The sequence below is a fragment of the Balaenoptera musculus genome, chromosome 21 (assembly GCF_009873245.2).
Source record: "Balaenoptera musculus isolate JJ_BM4_2016_0621 chromosome 21, mBalMus1.pri.v3, whole genome shotgun sequence".
NCBI lineage: Eukaryota > Metazoa > Chordata > Mammalia > Artiodactyla > Balaenopteridae > Balaenoptera > Balaenoptera musculus.
The window spans coordinates 31,376,161-31,396,218 of record NC_045805.1 but is presented as its reverse complement, the minus strand read 5'-3'; positions in this window follow the sequence as shown (position 1 = coordinate 31,396,218).

Sequence of the window (20,058 nt, the reverse complement as noted above, 5' to 3'; positions counted from 1 at the left end):
AAATTGGAAAAGAAGAAGTAAAGTTGTCACTGTTTGCACATGACATGATACTATACATACAGAATCCAAAAGATGCCACCAGAAAGCTACTAGAGGTAACCAGTGAATGTGGTAAAGTTGCAGGATACAAAATTAATGCACAGAAATCTCTTGCATTCCTATACACTAACAACAAAAGATCAGAAAGAGAAATTCAGGAAACAATCCCATTCACCACTGCAACAAAAAGAATGAAAGACCTAGGACTAAACGTACCTAAGGAGGTAAAAGACCTGTACTCAGAAAGCTATAAGACACTGATAAAAGAAATCAAAGATGACACAAACAGATGGAGAGATATACCATGTTCTTGGAGTGGAAGAATCAATATTGTGAAAATGACTATACTCCCCAAAGCAATCTACAGATTCAGTACAGTACCTGTCAAATGACCAATGGCATTTTTTACAGAATTAGAACAAAAAATCTTAAAATTTGTATGGAGACACAATGACCCCAAATAGCCAAAGCAATCTTCAGGGGAAAAAACGGAGTTGGAGGAATCAGACTCCCTGACTTCAGACTATACTACAAAGCTACAGTAATCAAGACAATATGGTACTGGCACAAAAACAGAAATATAGATCAATGGAACAGGATAGAAAGCCCAGATATAAACCCACACACCTATGGTCAAGTAATCTATGACAAAAGAGGCAAGGATATACAACGGAGAAAAGACAGTCTCTTCAATAAGTGTGCTGGGAAAACTGGACAGCTACATGTAAAAGAATGAAGTTAGAACACTCCCTAACACCATATACAAAAATAAACTCAAAATGCATTAAAGACCTAAATGTAAGACCGGACACTGTAAAACTCTTAGAGGAAAACATAGGAAGAACACTCTTTGACATAAATCACAGCAAAATCCTTTTTGACCCACTTCCTAGAGTAATGCAAATAAAAACAAAAATAAACAAATAGGATCTAATGTAACTTAAAAGCTTTTGCACAGCAAAGGAAACTATAAACAAGATGAAAAGACAACCTCAGAATGGGAGAAAATATTTGCAAACAAATCAACGGACAAAGGGTTAATCTCCAAAATATATAAACATCTCATGCAGCTCAACGTTAAAAAAAACAACCCAATTAAAAAATGGGCAGAAGACCTAACTAGTCATTTCTCCAAAGAAAACATACAGATGGCCAAGAGGCACATGAAAAGCTGCTCAACATTACTAATTATTAGAGAAATGCAAATCAAAACTACAATGAGGTATCACCTCACACCAGTTAGAATGGGCATCATCAGAAAATCTACAAACAACAAATGCTGGAGAGGGTGTGGAGAAAAGGGAACCCTGTTGCACCGTTGGTGGGACAGCAGGGGGAAGGTGGCTCGGGAGGGCCCCATCGTCCGTGGCAGGCTCACACCCCCGTGTTACAGTCCCCCGGATGTAAATTGACATGGCCACTATGGAAAACAGTATGGAGGTGCCTTAAAAAACTAAAAATACCATATGACCCAGTAATCCCACTACTGGGCATATACCCAGAGAAAACCACAATTCAAAAAAAGACACATGTACCCCAATGTTCATGGCAGCACTATTTACAGTAGCCAAGTCATGGAAGCAACCTAAATGCCCATCAACAGAAGAATGGATAAACAAGATGTGGTACATTTATACAATGGAATAGTACTTAGCCACAAAAATGAACGAAGTTGGTTCATTCAGAGAAGTGGATGGACCTAGATACTGTAATAGAGTGAAGCAAGTCAGAAAGAAAAACAAATATCGTATATTAACACATATACGTGGAATTCAGAAAAATGGTACAGAAGAACCGTTTGCAAGGCAAAAATAGAGACACAGATGTAGAGAACAAACGTATGGACACCAAGGGGGGGAGGTGGGGGGAGGGGGGGATGAATTGGGAGATTGGGATTGACATATATACACTACTATGTATAAAATAGATAACTAATACAAACCTGCTGTAAAAAAAAAAACCTAAAAAATGCACACATATTTATACATATAAATACATATTCATATCTAAATACATATTCATATATGAATACATACATTTAATGTTTAGCTTTTTATTTGGACTGCTTAGTTTTCTAAGAAACAAACTTACCTATAATGAATATTTCAGTTAATCTATTATAGTTGATTTTTTATATTTTACTGTCTGTGTTCCTTTGCGTGAGTGTTTTGATCTCAGACTTAAAACAGAAATCTGGCAGTAGATACAGTTAAAGTAGGAAACCGCCTGCTACTAAAGATATTGTGAATTTCTATTTTCTTTTTCTTTCACTAGTCATTCAGCCATTGTACCAGAGAGTTATGACGTGGACTATTAATGTTGCCAAGAACTTCATCATCGAGTGGGTTACATGCAGAAGAGAAAGTGTTTTGTAACCCTTATGATACCCCTGAATACGTTTAAAATGTCAAATTTTTGAAAATAAAGCGCACTTGGGCAGGAGGAAGGCTGTCCCATGCTTCCGGGCATACACCTGGCCACGGGTGGAGTCTGGGTCCACGGAGCCGTAGCCACACTTCCACCCTTCACCCCACTCAGCCCCCCCCAACCAGCCCCACCATCTCCACCCGCCCCACCCCCGCCTCAGGCCAGCCCCCCAGCCCCTCCGCTCTGCCCTCCCTCCCAGCCCCTCCCCGCCGGGACCTAGGGCGCAGGGCCCCTACGCGCTCGCTGCACCGTTTCCAGTGAACCGCCCTCCCGGTGGCGAGGCCGGCCGGCCACGCAATGCTGTCTCTCTTGCTGCTCCTCTCAGGGCTGGGCCGGCTGACCTCCGCGGGCCATCGTAAGTGAGGACCCTGCTGGATAGGAGGGTGGCCCGTCGTCGCAGGGGCCCTTGGCGCGGGGGACGTCGCCTTCCTTGCTCCAGAAGCCCAGGCCGGGCTGGGGAGAGTCCGTCGTCGGGTCCGAGCCCGCCCAGTTTCAGGGTCCTGGCGGGCCCGCTGGTCGGAGGGCTCCGAGCAGGACTGGGATAGTTGTCCCTCACTCCGGGGCCCTGCACCGCAGGAGGGGGCGCCTGTCTTCCAGGGAGGTGGGGGGAGGAGGGAACCTGGATGGGGTCCTGGGAGCAGCCCTTCTTCACCTACCCAGGGCTGAGGTCAGCCAGCCCCGAGGGTCTCTGGACGGTGGTGGGGTAGAAACACTCCCGCTTCTAGAGGAGCCTCTTCCTGGAACCCTGCGCAGTGTGATTGTGTGTGTGTGTGTGTGTGTGTGTGTGTGTGTGTGTGTGCGCGCGCGCGCGCGCTGGGGCTTGGAAGATCCACGAGTGATGTGATAGGAGAGGACAAGAGAAGGGGATAAGGATTCTGCTGTGCGCTGGGGAACGCTCACACCTGTTTTGCTCACTGTAGATTCTGAAACATCACTTCTACAAATTACAGTGCCACAGAAGGCTGGGACAAAGGTCTCAGAAACTCCTGTCATTAAGGAATCATTCTTTGTGTTTTATGGGTATTCTTTCTGGACTACATGGCCCAAATCAATTCATACATATCATTTGTAAAGTTGTTTTTGTGTTTATATTTATTTTGTTAAATAGCCATTTTGTCTGAATAAGAGCAAATGTTTTAATATTTAATTTTTTTCATTATGTCACAAGCAATACATAAACATTGTAAAATACATAAACATACATACACACATATTTTTAAATTACAGACTCAGGAAAAAAAAATAATTGACCAAGTTTCTATTTCACAAAAAGTCTACTGGACCTTTTATCTCTAAAAAAAATATGTAGTTTTAATATTTATTCTTATATTAGTGAGATCATACTAATACATTCAATTCTTGTGATAGCTATGTTCTATAAAGCCCCAAACGCTGAATTAGCTATTGCTGAATCAGCATTTCAAGGGGAAATAAGTATGTATCTCATAGAGATTGCGATCTTAAATCCTGAAAACATCTCATCCTGGAAGATTCTATTTTCCCTAATTTACAAAGGAGAAGTGAATAGTGGCTTGCCTGGGGCCATGTCAGCAATAGGTACCATAGCTGAGATTCAAACACCCTGCAACTGGCCTCAGAACCCAAGCTTCTTCAATACAATGCCAACTCCATTTTCTGGTCATCTCTGCAGCAGAGCTGCAATAAGAAGGCAGAGTATCAGCTGTTCAATCTCAGCTGGGCGTGTGAGCCTTGTTACAAATGAATTTTTGGCCATTTGTTGGTAAACTCAAATGATCCAAAAAGAGCTACAAATATTGATTTGGGGGCTTACAAATAAATCTGAGCAAATAGGCAAATTTGCAGGTATGGAATAATTGAATAATGATGATTGAATATTTTGAAACATAATTTAAAAATAAATATAAACTCAATGAGATTTGCAAGGTAATACATATACCAGCTATTTTTTTTTGCAGATTGTATTGTTATTTAGATCGAAAGCTTGAGACATTTTGTTACTGAACACCAGTTCCTGTGCCCAACGCATAGTGAGGCCAAACAAACCAAAAGGTAGGAGTTTGGAGCAGAGAAAAGTTTATTGCAGGGCCATGCAGGGAGACAGGTGGCTCCTGCCCAAAAAAACCCCTGAACTCCTCGAAGGGTTTCAGCAAAGCACTTTTAAAGGCAAGGTGAAGGAGGGGCGAGGTTGGTTGTTACAAACCTCTTTGCAGCTGTCCAAGTAGGTCAGGTCACATGCTCCTGTAAACCTCCAACAAAACAAATAATATTCTCTGTTCTGCAACTTTTTATCTCTATATGAATAGACTCTTAAAGGTCAGAGCCTTGAAAATAGGCTCTCCTGTATATTTCAGGCTACAGGCAACATTCTTTTACAAAAGGCACAGAGCCAGCATAACTAAGCACAGGCAACAGAGCACCAAGGCTAAAGTAAAAGAAACAGATCTAATGCAGAGTCAGACTTGTTCTTCCCTGTTACAATTTTACATACAAATTCTCAGAATTAACTAGAAAGTTTAACAAAGGATAACTGGGCACTGAAGAATGGATTAGTATGTGTAATAATGATGAAAAAGCTGCAAGGTGTCGAGGGAGGTGATGCTTCCAAGTCTCCGTCACACACTAGCTCGGTGCCAAAATAAGTTCTTCAGTTTCCTTAGCTGTAAAATGGGTATAATAGAACAATACCTCGCTCATTCGTATATTGTGAGACTTTGAGGTAATTTAAAGAGTGCTTAGCCATAATGCAAAGAACATATTTTTTACATTTCATTTTTACCAAGAAGGTACAGGTAATATTTTGTTGTTGAAACAGATTTCTGCCTCAAATAATGGTATATGGTGGTACCATTATGTGATACGCAGAATGTGGAAGGCAAACTCTACATTTTTATTCTCAAACAACAGGATAAAGGAAGGGAAGGATACTGTGGAGGCCTACATCAAGGACACCCTACATCAAGGACACAGGACAAAAATCCCGGAATTAACGGAGCCCCCACAGCAACTGTTGCCATGGGCTCTCCTAATATATACCGGACAGCCCCCCCTCCCCAACTCCATATTAGGCAAAATAATCACCATGCAGTAACCTTGAAGCATCCTGACCAATCACCTAATGCCATCCTGCCGGCAGGAATTTTCTTTGTCTTGAGGCTATAAAAGTTGGCTACCAGCCCACGAAGGGGGTCGGCTCTCCCTGGTCTATCAGGAAGCGGGCCTGCTGGATTCGCAGCACCCCTCACTAACTCTGCTTTTTGCTCTCAATAAACTCACTCTTTTCTAAAATACTTCGTGTCCGGAAATTCTTCTTGCAACCCGCGCTCGGACCACGACATTTTGGTGGCCCCCGTACGGGGACATCTCCGGGGGGATCTCCTCCCCCGACCTCCTCTCCTCATTTCTTGGGACCCTCTGTGAACAGGCAAGCTGCCGGGGAAGCAACAGAGGACTCTGGCCAGGGCCACATCCCGGTGTGCTCCGAAGGCTCCACGGCTCACTTCGCCCCAGTAACTGCCGCCCAGAACGGGTGAGGGTCCCTCTGTCTTCCTCCTGACTGCGGACTGGGCCGATTGGTATCGTGCGGGCACGGGTCAGGCATCTAAAAGCCATCAGGGCGCCTGCCGCTTGAAGACTCCCGTGAAAGGATAAGGGGGTCACGGAACGGACCAGGCTGTTAGAGCATCTGCCCCCAGTAAGGCAACTTCCGTGCACCGTGAGGCACACACTGGTTCAAGCAGAACACTGAGCCCCCTCCCCTTGGCCGCCGCCTTCCCGGCAGGACTACGAGGCTGATTCCTCAGCCTGTCTTCTCTGTCGCTTTCACCTTTTTCTCGGTCCGGATTGATTTACAGGAGCCTAGGCGTTGCCTCTGAGCCATCCCAGGAGTGCGTTTCACGTTTCAGGGCATCGCCAAGCGGTGAGTCCCCCGGTGGGTCCCGGGAATCAATCTCTCTTTCCTTTGTTTCTCTGCCCGAGTCGCACGGTTCCTTAGTCGCATGGTTTGTGCCTTAGTAGCACGCTCAGGGGTCACCTCTCACGGTCGGATGCGATTGTTGGGACAGTCGGCCCATTTTGTGGCTTAGTCGCAATGAGAGATCACTGGGGCAAAGGGAGCGCCTCTCTGTCAGCCGGGGGCTCTCAGGACCCCCGTTCTACGGCATACAGGCTAAGAATGGGTTCTGGTACGTCTCGGAAGCCTCCCGCGGACTCACCCCTCGGCTGTATCCTCAGGAACTGGGAAAATTTGACCCTGAAAATCTCAAAAAGAAGAGGCTCATTTTCTTTTGTAACACGGCTTGGTCCCAGTATAAACTGACGGACCGAGAACAATGGCCTCTTAATGGCACACTAAATTATAACACGATTCTCCAACTTGATCTCTTTTGCCGGAAACAAGGAAAGGGCTCAGAGGTTCCTTAAGTCCAGACCTTTATGGCCCTTAGTCAGAATCCGGAGCTGAGGGACTCATGCCGCCTGTGTCTTTCTGTTGCCGTCTTTTCCTCCCGACCCCCTCTGTCTCCCTCTCCATCAGATCTCCTAGGCGACCCTCTACTCGACCTTTCTTGTCCCCCACCCCATGAACCCCCTGCTTCAGCCCCCGACCCCACCTCAACCCACAGCTCCCCAACAGGTACCCCCTTATCAGGGCGAAAGCCCCCCTCCCCTCCCCACACAAGATCGAGGACTGCCCAACGCCAGGAAGTAGCAAATGGAGACATGGGCACTATTAGAGTCAATGTTCCCTTTCCCATGTCTGACGTTTCCCAAATTCAAAACAAGTTAGGTTCCTTCAGTCAGGATGGCCACAATATTCTTTAGACTCCAGAGAAAATTGGTTAAGATAAAAAATTTTTTGAAATTGCAAAACTGGTTCTTTTTGCATATGCAATTAGAGAAAGCTACCTTGTTGAAATATCTTTTTCAGAATTCTGACCCTGAGAGAACAAAACTATGCCTAGCAGAAAGCTTGAAGTTAACTCTTAACCATGTCCTTGAGCTACAAACACAGCCGACTTTGCCTGAGACTTCAGCCTTGGATTAATTAGTAGAACTTCAAGCCAAGGGGAAAAAAAAAAAGAGTCAAAGAGACATTTTAAATTTCAAGTGGCAACTATGAGATCTCTGACGGTCTGGATATATGTTTATGTCTCAGTATGTGTCTTTGTCTTTGGATAATATTGCTGAGGTTAATTTGTAAATGAGCTCTATTTAATTGGCTTAACAGAAAAGTAAGCGCTTACAAATCAAACAATTCTAAATACAAGAAAAATTAAGCTAAATAAATTTCAGATTCAGGTGAACCGGGAAATATTCAATATTAAATTAATACCTGTGTTAATGTTTACATTTCTTGATCTAATTAATATAGATATGTCTTTTGAGCCATCAACATTAAGTATAATACTTTTATTGTGCTTAGGTTTAATATAAACTAAATAAGATCTTATTATATTTGTCAAATTTGTCCGCAATAAAAATCACTCAATGTGAAGAAACTTCTGACAAAAGAAAATACAAATGAGATAAGAGCTTTGGGTGAAAGGAAAGCTAAAATTCCTTTTTAGGAATAATTATGTTTTAGGAATGTCTACTTAAGAATAATCTCTCCAGATACTCGACAACTGAAAACATTTAGAGTTGTGCTAAATTAAGTTAGAGGATGGAAGTTTATTAAATAACTAGTCCATTTCCAAATAAAATAAGATACTGAAACATTAATTACTGAACATTGGCTTCCTTTTACAGAGAAACAAAAGGTTTGGAACTATTAAAAAAATGTGTTTGGTGCCACGCTGAGATATTTTCTGTAAGAAAGCACATTCTTCAAAAATTATTTGGATGTATGTTTACCGATCTACAGAGTGCTGATATAAAGGACAGTTCATGGTTGCTTAAGGAAAGTAGGATGCATGTTTTTAGTAAAAAAGGTATGAGGAATGGAATTGCATTTTATTAAGGAAAAAGGAAGTAGGACTGACCTACATGTGGCTGTTTCTGAATGGGAAAATAAAGTGATAGATACAGAAAGTGATAAAAAAGCTTTGTGGAAAATGGACCCCTGAGAAGAGAGTTTTATACATGGTACAAGTTTTCTTAAGATGTTGAACTGCCTTTGCAAAAATACTACCTCTTCAAGATTTATAGAAAGGACTTTCTAAGATTGAATTAAAATTAATTAGGTAAATAAATTTTGTTATTAACAGTAAGCTGTTACCAGACTGGAATTTGGTTCTGTCTCTCTGGTAAGAGAACAAAGTTTTCTTGGAATGCTGCTTTTGATAACAGACTGTGAACTACCTTGCATTTAAGTGATTTATATTTGCTTTTAAAATCCTTTTGTTACTTTGGTTGAGTAAATAAGTAGTATTTCACAATGATCTATGAAGATTATGGCGCATGTAGATAAAGTTCATTCTGCTTTTACAAAAATTAACCCCTCATTGCCAGACTTTTGCCATCCTGATGTCCTTAAAACATGGCAATAGTCTACTCCTAAATCAGGGAATTCAAAATGGGTAAACAATAGCTGTAAGTCTAAGAGTTGGGGCTACGGGAAATCCAAGACGGCCACTTGGCTTTTTATGGCTCCCTGACAAAGCTCATTTTTTTTTATTTGATGGGATAAGGCTTCCCTGGCTGCAGGGTTAAAGCCCTCACAATGAAAAAAAAAATTACGTTTCACTGAATATTAAATTCTGGTTTTGTTATTTAAGGTCTGTGTTACCAAGACTCACTTCCCAGATAGTTCCTTGCTGTTATGTTATATTGCTAAAAAGTTTAATTCAATTATTAAAGGATACTCTTTTTCTAAAGCTAATCTCAGTAATCTATTTTCGGATGAAGATCAGATACCCACGACCTACAGTGGGGATTATGCATACTGGAAAAGACATAATTTAAAGGACTGTCTCCAACCTGGATGGATGGGGATCCATTTTGGGCTGGCTAAATGACTTTCTTTGTAACTACACCCTCAGTTTTAATCAGACTAGCCTAGAGTGGGATCCCTGGTCAGAGACTACACCCTCAGTTTTAATCAGACTAGCCTAGAGTGGGATCCCTGGTCAGAGAAGGATGATGTACATGAAGATAATTTCACTTTGCGTTGGGGAAATTCAAGGAAAAATGCTGTGACTAGGAAATACGTTAATGAAGACCACATCCCCATAAACAGCTCGGCCCTGGGAACTAAATATGTGGGAATTGGTGTGACCACCGGACACTTACTTAGTTTAACCTCCGACAAGACTCTCCTCCAAAATACAACATAATTCAACTAATATTCAGAAATTTGTTGTGCCAATTCCCCCCGTCACACTCATCATCAGTCAGAGCCCGGATTCTCCCCTTTACGTGTAGATGATTACTTCCTCGAAGCTTGGCCTTCCTAGTATAATCCTAGGCCATGGGACCCAAGTCTATTTCCAGAGGAAAACTCCCAAAAGGTCAGGGCCTGGCTCTGGGGACCCACACGGGGGTATCCTTGAGGGGAACCGGATTTTCATCTCTATGCGGTAACGGGGTCTATCTGGATCTTCCCACACTTTGGAGGGGCTCCTGCACAATTATTGCTGTGGTCCCAGAGGCGACCATTATGACTACAAAGGATTTAGCTTCCTCAGGAGGCATTCCCAACCTTAGGTCCTTCCTCGAGGAGGCCTTAAGACCTGTCCGGGAGAGACAAAAACGAACTGCTGATTGGCGGGGACATGCTTATGATAACCCAATTCTTGATCGGCCCCGAAATAATACACAGTGTCTTTAGAGGGCTCTCCTGGTTTGCAGGCGTACCCCTCTTAAAGAGGAGCGTTCTCCATCCCACCATCGTGGTCCAGGAACCTTGGAAGGCTACGGTAGCAGCCACTGAGGAATAGCAGTCAGCCCTAGGCCCTCTGGCAGAAGTGGTTTTACAAAATAGGAGGGCCCTTAATGTTATAACAGCTGAGGCGGGGGTGTCTGTGTCCGTACTAAATGAGACATGCTGCTTCTATATTAATACCTCCGGCCACATTGAAGAAGATGTTCAGATTCTAAAGAAAAACATCAAATTAATAGAAGATTTAAAAGAGAGAGCAAGACAGGGCCCCAGATGGCTTTCCAGCCTCCTCTCCTGTCTGGGGATCCAGATATGGACATGGCTATTGCCCTTGTTGGGACCATTAATCCTGATAGCCTTTGTTTTGTTGCTTGGCCCCTGCATTATTAACACATTATCTAAGTTCATCTCCCGGCAGGTTCAAAAGATTCAACTCCAGATGGTGCTACAACAAGGATACCAGCCAGTTGGCACAGGGACCACGTTGGAACAAGCCGCCTTACCATTCCACAGGCTCTCATTTCCCTCCGTAGATACACCCTGACAGAGAGCGGGCATTGGGACCCAGGGCGCCACGATGCCCCGTCCAGCAGGAAGAAGCTAGGAACGGTCATCGCCCCTTTCCGCAGTGACCCGGGTTCCTATGGCCCGAGATGGGGATAGGCAGATACTCATGAGTGGAGTGTTAAGGAGCCAAAGATTTGGCCCATAAATAAAAAGGGGGGGGGGGAATGTGGAGCCCTATATCAAGGACACCCTACATCAAGGACACAGGACAAAAATCCCGGAATTAACGGAGCCCCCATAGCAACTGTTGCCATGGGCTCTCCTGACCTAAACCGGACAGCCCCCCGACTCCATATTAGGCAAAATAATCACCATGTAGTAACCTTGAAGCATCCTGACCAATCACCTAATGCCATCCTGCCAGCAGGAATTTTGTCTTGAGGCTATAAAAGTTGGATACTAGCCCACAAAGGGGGTTGGCTCTCCCTGGTCCATCAGGAAGTGGGCCTGCTGGATTCGCCTCTCGTTAGTGTGCCCCTCACTAACTCTGCTGTTTGTTCTCAATAAACTCACTCTTTTCTAAAATACTTCGTGTCCGGAAATTCTTCTTCCAACCTGCGCTTGGGCCACGACAGATACTAAAAGAAATATTTTATTGGTTTGTTTCCTATACAGTTTGTAGCAAATATAAATTCCATGATGGAGTTTAACATACAAAAGCAATCAGTGTAGTACACCACATTAACAGAATGAAAGAAAAGAACCACATGAGCATGTCAAAGATGCAAAAACAGCATTTGACGAAATGCAACACACTTTCGTGACACAGTTATACCAACTTATTTCCAAAATATAATTTTCCTGATTAAAAGGATTAATTGTTGATGTCATACTGTTGCAACATAAGAAAAGAATAATGTAGCTACTGATAAAAAGGAATAGATCCTTGAAAATATGTACCAATCACTAAATCACACCAATAAAATGTGGTCTATCTGTTACTTACAGTTCCAATTCAGAGTAGTGTTCTGACTGCTGTACAGATGTGAGGCTAATTGTACACTCAGTTGTTGTTTTTTATTTATTAAGGTGGAATTCACATGACATAAAATCATTTCTAAGTGAACAGTTCTGTGGCATCTAGGACATTCATAATGTTGTGCAAGCACTACTTCTATCAAGTTCCAAAACCTTTCCATCACTCCAAAAACAAAACCCCATATCCATTAAACAATCTCATCCCATTTCATCCTCCCACCAGCACCTGGCAACCACTAATCTGCATTCTGTTTCTATAAATAAAATTATTCTAGATAAGTAATAAAAATAGAATTAAAAATACCTTTTGTGTCTGGTTTCTTCCACTTAGCATAATGTTTTAGAGGTTCACCCACTTTATAGCATGTATCAGAATTTCATTTATTTTTTATGACTGATTAATGCTCCACTTATACCACATATATATGCCATAATTTGTTGATCCATTTGTCCGTTGATAGGCATTTGAACTGTTTCTACCTTCTGGCTATTGAGAATAACGCTGCTATGAATATGTGTTTATATGTATATGTTTGAGGACCTGTTTTTAATTCTTTTGGGTATATACCTAGGAGTGGAATTGTTGGGTCATATGGTAATTCCATGTTTACCTTTTTCAGGAACACCCAAACTCTTTTCCACAGTGGCTGAACCATTTTACATCCTCAATGGCAATGTATGAGGGTTCCAATCTGGCCAACACGTGCTTCTTTTATTCTTTTATTATAGCTATTCTGGTGGATGTGAATTGGTACCTCATATGGTTCTGAGTAGCATTTCCCTAATGAGTAAGATGCTGAGCATCTTTTCATGTGCATATTTAGGCATTTTTATATCTTCTTTGGAAAATTGTCTATTCAAGTCCTTTACACATTTTTAGTAGGGTTTTTTGTTGTTGAATTGCAAGTTTTTTGTGTATTCTGTATACTATATAAATACTGTATATGTATATATATATTTTCTGCCATTCTGTAGATGTCTTTTCATGGTCTTGATGACAAAGGTATTTATATAAAAGCAAAAACCTCACAAGGACAAAAAACGAAGATGAAGACAAAAGCAGTAAAATTTGAAAGGTGAAAAATAGATGAATGATATAGTAGATACAAAAATTTGCACCAGGAGCCTGTAGAAGCAGTCAAACAACTTGGAGAACCATGAAATATTAAGGGATTTGATACATTTATTACACTGGAAGTAGAAGTAAACATGGAACTAAAAATAGAAGATTGTTTGAAAACCTGTTTTAAAAGTAGTTATACCCTCTCCTCCCACCAACACACACACACACACACACACACACGCACACATGCCCCTTCTTTGGTCTAAATGAACACTTGGAGAACCATTCTCTGGGAAGGGAAAATGAGGGTTCTCAGGACTCAGGGACCCTTGAAGACTAGAGTATCATATCGAAAACACAGACATTAAGTTTAAAAATGTCTTATTCCCCTACACTACATCCAGATCTACTTTTCAAGTGGGATATGAAAAGAATGTTCTTTTGTTAACCTTACAGTCCAAGAGAAAAGATGTTAAGACAGAGACTTCTGAGGTTATCCAATGAAAGAATCCAGAAAAATTACTCCATGGTGAGGTGTCAAATTAGCAAGCTTCAACCATGTGAACAGAGCTTCCAATCAGATTTGTAATGACTCATTTTTGATCACAAGCAGACAGTTAGGAATGACAAGACATCTGAGGAAAGCATTGATGATGACAAAAAGAGACCAAGACAAAAAAGAAGCTTAAGTGAAAGAAAGACAATCTGCAGAGCTGAAGGAAGAAAGGAGAGAAAGAAATTATCCATAAGGTCTTCAAAGAAACAGAGAAAGTATTGCATCTGGTGATATGATCAGTCTCCCCTTTTTTTTAATGTTCCGTGAATCCACTCTAGATTTTTGCTTTGTGGTTACCATGAGGCTTACATAAAACACCTCATAGATAAGACAGTCCATTTTATGCTGATAGCAGCGTATCTTTGTTCACCCATAAAGGCTCCACCCTTTTACTCCTTTCCTTTTATATTTTGATGTCACAATTTATTTCTTTTTATTTAACAAATTATAGTAGCTATAGATATTTTAAATACTTTCTTCCTTTAACCCTTATACTATAGTTAAGTGGTTGACACACCATTTTAATACAGAGTTACATTTTCTAAGTCTCTTTATTTTTGACATTTACCGGAGTGTTGTGTACTTTCACATGCTTTTTGTTACTGAGTAGCATCTTTTTATTTAATCTTGAACTTCTTGTAGCACTTCTTGCAAGGCCAGCCTAATGGTGATGAACTTTCTCAGCTTTTATTTGTCTGGGAAAGCCTTTATTTCTTCTTCATATCTGAAGGAGAAATTTGCTGAATACATTGACTGGCAATTTTTATATTTCAACCCTTTGAATATGTCATTCCACTCTCTCCTGGTCTGTAGTTTCTGCTGAGAAATCTGCTTACAGCCTGACTGGGGTTTCTTTGTAAGTTGCTTACTTTTTTCTGCATTTAAGATTCTTTATCATTGATTTTTGACAGTTTCATACAATAAGTCTTAGAGAAGGGCTTTTTGCATTGATATAATAGGGTGTTTTATTAGCTTCATGGATTTGTATGTCCAATTCCTATTTCAAATTTGGGGAGTTTTCAGCTTTTCTTTCTTTAAATAAACTATTTGCCCCCTTCTCCCTTTTTTTTCCCTTCTGGTACACCAGTTATTTTTATATCTGCCTTTCTGACTGGACCCAACAGCTCTCATAGGGTTTCTTCACTTTTTAAAAAAATCTAAGTTCTCTACCCTTTTCTAACTGAATTCTTTCTATATTTCTATTCTTCCAGTTACTTATTCTGTCTTCCATCTGATCTGCCCTGTTACCTATGCTCTCTGTTGCATTCTTCATCTCATTTATTGAATTTTCAGCTTGAGAATTTCCATTTGGTCCTCTTTCATAATTTTAATTTTTAGTAAATAACTCCTTCTCTTCATTAATTTTATTCCTAAGTTCAATAAGTTGTTTTTCTAAATTTTCTTGCAACTCATTGAATTTCTTCATGACAGCTATTTTCAATTCTTTATCAGGTAGATCACAGTATTCCATTGTCTTTGAGTTCAGTTGCTGGAGAATTATTAATTTGTTTTTGTGATACCATATTTCCTTGATTTTTCATAGTGTGTGATATGAGCTTCTACTTTCTCATCTGATGTAGCCTGACACCTTCCTTAATTAAGAATTTATGTTTACTTTGCATCTCAAGATTCAACAGACTGGCAATTAGAACTCTTTCTTTATTTATTCCAGGAGGTGGCACTACAGCTCAAGTTTGTGGTTTCTCCTACAGGAGCCGTCTCTTCGGGATGCACTGGGAATTGCGCACACAGAGCTGGCATCAGAGTGGGAGGAGGCTTGGGCTAGCACCTCAGGCTCTGAAGATGCTTAAACTTCAACTGGGGCACTTTGTGGGTGTGCCCCCTGCTGAAATCTCAAAGTGGACCGCAGGAAATCTGTTCAGGAATATCAATGCCCGTTGATATTCCTGTGTGCCCCCTCCTCTTTCTTCTCCCCCCACTAGTCACAGAGGCCCCTCATCAGAAATCTGGGTGCTGCTGGAGAGAAACAGGTCCCTGCAGCTGCAACTCACGCTACTGGGCAGCTGAGTGGTCCCTCACTGCTTTCACCTTACACCTCCTCAGCCAGGAGTGGTCACCTCTGATGCTCCCCAAAACCCGGTCCTTGCAGTGTCACTCTGGAGCAGGGACACACTTGGAGGGCTTCTCCACCTCTTCGGCCTCAAAATTCATTTCTATCCCACTCTGATGGTGTGCCAGGTCCCACTGTCCAGGCAGCCTGGACCTCCACAAATTCTCTAAATTCTCTCTCGGCTGTGGGTATCTGCCCAGTTTTGCTCTCTACAGGTTTCCTTTTCCCTCTGATCATGGCAAGTGGGGGTGGGGCAGGCTCTCCAGCTCCCTTGGTTCTGCAGCCACCACAAAAGTCCTGTCTTCCCACTTCCAGATGCACAGATGAGTTGAAACCTCCTTGGCCTCCTGGTGTAATGTACAGAGGTACTTAGGTTTGGTTATGGATGTTTACTTAGCTGTAAATCAAAGGGGAGAGAAAAAATTAGTGACTCACTCTGCCATTATGCTGACATCACTATCAATCAGTTTTTATACACAAAGCTTAGCTGTAAAAATAGAGCTCAGAGAAAGAAATAGAACATTACCATCACCCCTAGAATCCCACTATAATGCTCACTTCTATTCATTACCCTCAGAAGTAACCATTATTTCACTTCTATCACTATATATTAGTTTTTCTTATGTTGCTACATTTGTAATGTGATGATGATGTATCTATCATTTTGTATCTGGCATCTTTTGCTCAACATGTATTTGTCCATTTATCTATTTATGGACTTTTGGGTAGTTTCCTATGGAGAGCTTCCAGTGGAGAGCTTCCAATGGAGAGCTAGGGCAAATAGTGACACTATGGACATTCTAATTCATGTCTTTTGGTGGATATTTACATGCATTTCTGTTGGGAAAGTACAAAGAAATTAACTTGATGGGTCATAGTGTATGTATCAGTGAGCTGTTACAATAATATCACAAAACAGACACAAAACTCAGAAACAGTGTTTCATTTCTAGTTCCTGTGACTGTGGATTGCCTGGAATGGGTTTAATTCAGTCTGTAAACTTGTGGATCAGCCAGGAGAGGTTTGTACCTATGTCTTGTGTCTTTAGAGGTTCAACATTGGAGAATTAGCTGCTAATTAGCTGCTTGTAAACTGTTGGTGGGAATGTAAAATGGGGCAGCCACTATGGAAAATACTATGGAGGTTGCTCAAAAAATTTAAAAAATACTATATGATCCAGCAATCCCACTTCCATGCATGTAGCCAAAAGAACGGAAATCAGGATCTCCCATGAACATGCACACCCATGTTCTTTGCAGCATTATTCACAATAACTAGAGGCAGAAACAAACTAAACGTCCATCAGTGGATGAATAGATACAGAAAATGTAAAATAAGCACCGAATTTCATTCTTTTGTTTATTTTTTTTTATTTTTTATTTTTATTTATTTATTTATTTATTTATTTATTTATTTATGGCTGTGTTGGGTCTTCGTTTCTGTGCGAGGGCTTTCTCTAGTTGTGGCAAGTGGGGGCCACTCTTCATCGCGGTGCACGGGCCTCTTACTATCACGGCCTCTCTTGTTGCAGAGCACAGGCTCCAGACGCACAGGCTCAGTAATTATGGCTCACGGGCCCAGCCGCTCCGCGGCATGTGGGATCCTCCCAGACCAGGGCTCGAACCCGTGTCCCCTGCATTGGCAGGCGGATTCTCAACCACTGCGCCACCATGGAAGCCCAAATTTCATTCTTTTGCATGTGGATATCCAGTTTTCAAAACACCATTTGTTGAAGAGGTTTTCCTTTCCTCATTCTGTATTTTTGGCCTCCTTATCAAGATCAGGTGATATGTGTGGATTTATTTCTAGGCTATTTCTTCCATTCTATTGCTCTACAAGTCTATCTTTATGTCAGGACAATACTGTTTTAATTACTGTAACTTTGTAATATGTTTTGAAATCAGGAAATGTGAGGCCTCCAGAATTGTTTTTCTTTCTCAAGAACATTCTTGGCTATTCCTTTGTGGTTGCATACAAATGTTAGGGTTGGGTTTTTTTTCTGTTTCTGTAAAAACTGCTATTGAAGTTTTTGTAGAGATTGCATTGGATCTGTAGATTGCTTGGGTATTATAGACATTTTAGCAATATTAAGTCTTCCAATCATGAAAACAGGACATCTTTCCATTTGTGTCTTTTAAAAATCTCTACAACAATGTTTGTAGTTTTCAAAGTATAAGATTTTCACCTCCCTAGTTAAGTTCATTTCTATATATTTTATTCTCTTTGATGTATTAAAAATGAAACTATTTTCTTAATTTCCTTTTTAGATTGTTCTCTATGAATATATAGAAGTTCAGCTGATTTTTGTATATTGATTTCATATTGTGAAACTTTAGTCAAATCATTTATTATTTCTGACAGATTTGTGTGTGTGTGTGTGTGTGGAATCTGTAGGGTTTTCTATGTATAAGATCATGTCATCTGTGAGCAAAAATAATTTTGCTTCCTTATATCCTATTTGGATGCCTTTTATCTTTTTCTTAACTAGTTGCTCTGGCTTAGACTTCTGGTACTACGCTGAATAGAAGGGGCAAGTGGGGCAACTTTGCCTTGCTCCTGATCTTAGAGGAAATACTTTCAGTTTTATACCATTGACTATAATGTCATCAGTGAGCTTTTCACCAGTGCCTTTATTTTGTTGAGATAATTTCCTGAAATTCCTAATTTGCTGTGTCTTTTTATAATGAAATACGTGTTGAAGTTTGTCAAATTATTTTTCTGCATCAGTTCAGTTGATCATTTGATTTTTGTTCTTCATTCTCTTAATGTGGTATATCATGTTAGCTTATTTCATATATTAAACCATCCTTGCATCCCTGGGATAAATCCCACTTGGTCATGGTTTATGATATTTTTAATGTGCTGTTGAATTTGATTTGCTTGTATTTTGTTGAGGATTTCTGCATCTATATTCAATCAAGAATATTGACCTGTAGTTTTCTTTTCCTGTGAACAACACAGGTTTGAACTACATGGGTCCACTTATACACAGACTTTTTTTTCAGTAAATACATACAATACTAAACTATGTTGGTTGGTTGGTTGGTTGAATCTGCAGATGTAGAACCACAGAAGTGGAAGGCTGACTATGGGACCTGAACACATTTGTGCTTTGTTCCTATTCTCTTTCCCTGTTTTGTTCTTATTGCATGTTGCTTTTCACCTTTCCTTTTACTATGTAATATGCTGAGATTTCTAAGTACAGTTATGTTGGGTTCTTTGACTAAAAATCTATTTGCTGAATTTGAAAGTGCTCTGTAGAGTGTGGACTATCTGAACTATAAACAAATAAAGATATACTAGCATAAAATTCACAGAATTGTGACAATGTGTAACTAGTTTGTAGAAATCCTCTTCTGGAAACTCATGTTCCTTGTTAAACCCAAGAGTAAAAGAAAAAAAAAGAAAAAAAAAAAAAGCAGTGCTTTTTTAATCTCTTCTCTTAAGAAAGGCTGCCCATCATAATGATCTTAAGATCATGATTCTTGAACCAGACTGCTTAGGCTGAAATCCTGTCATTCCACTTACTAACTGTGAGATTGGACAATTACTTAAATTCTACATGTCTTACATTTATCATAAGGAAAATAAGGATAACATATATACCTTTTAGGATGTGTGCAAGAATGGAATGGGTTAACATTTGTAAATTGTTTAGTAAAATGCTATTTAAGTGTTTGATAATGAAAATGTTGATAATTATTTGGTGTGCGTGGCATTCTTTCAAAGACAAATTAGGGAAATGTAGCTATTAAGGAAAACATATTTACCCTAAATACCTTGCACTTCTTTTTGGTTAAAGCTTGCAACAACAAAAAAGTGGCTCAGACTCTCACTGGAATATTAATATATTTGTAATTACTGTAGCATTGCAGTGATGTGCCCTTTTTCATTCTTGACATTAGGTATTTGCTCCTTTATTTTTTCTTTATTAGTCTTATTAGGGGCTTAGAATTTTTGTTTTCAAATATAGGTATATACTTTTCTATTCCACTAATGTCTTCACTTATTTACTTCCTCTGACATTATTTTCTTCCTTTTATATTCTTTGAGCTTAATGTGGTGTTTATTTTTCCAAAATCATGAGATGGAAGCATAGCCTTTCTTTTAAATGATCTATGCCTTGTAGACTATATAGTTTCCTCTAAGTATGCCATTAGCTGTGTCCCAGACATTTTATGTCCTTTTAAACCATTATTCAAGTCAAAAATAGTTTCTAGTCTCCATTTTGTTAGGGTTTTTTTGACCTGTGAGTTATGTAAAAATATGTTTCTTCATTTTCAAACGTATGGGGATTTTTCAGTTAATTTTTGTGATTTGTTTCTATCTTAATTTGTCTTGGTTAAAAAATATTTTCTGTATGATTTAATCTTATGAAACTTTTGAGACTTGTTTATGAGCCTGCACATATATGGTCAATTTTTGTAAATGTTCCAGTGTACTTGAATATAATATGTATCTTGAAATTGTTGAGTTTGATATCCTCTGTTTCTTAAACAGATCAAGTTCATTAATTCTGTTTTTTTAATTGCACATATATTCAGTGATTTTTGGCTAGC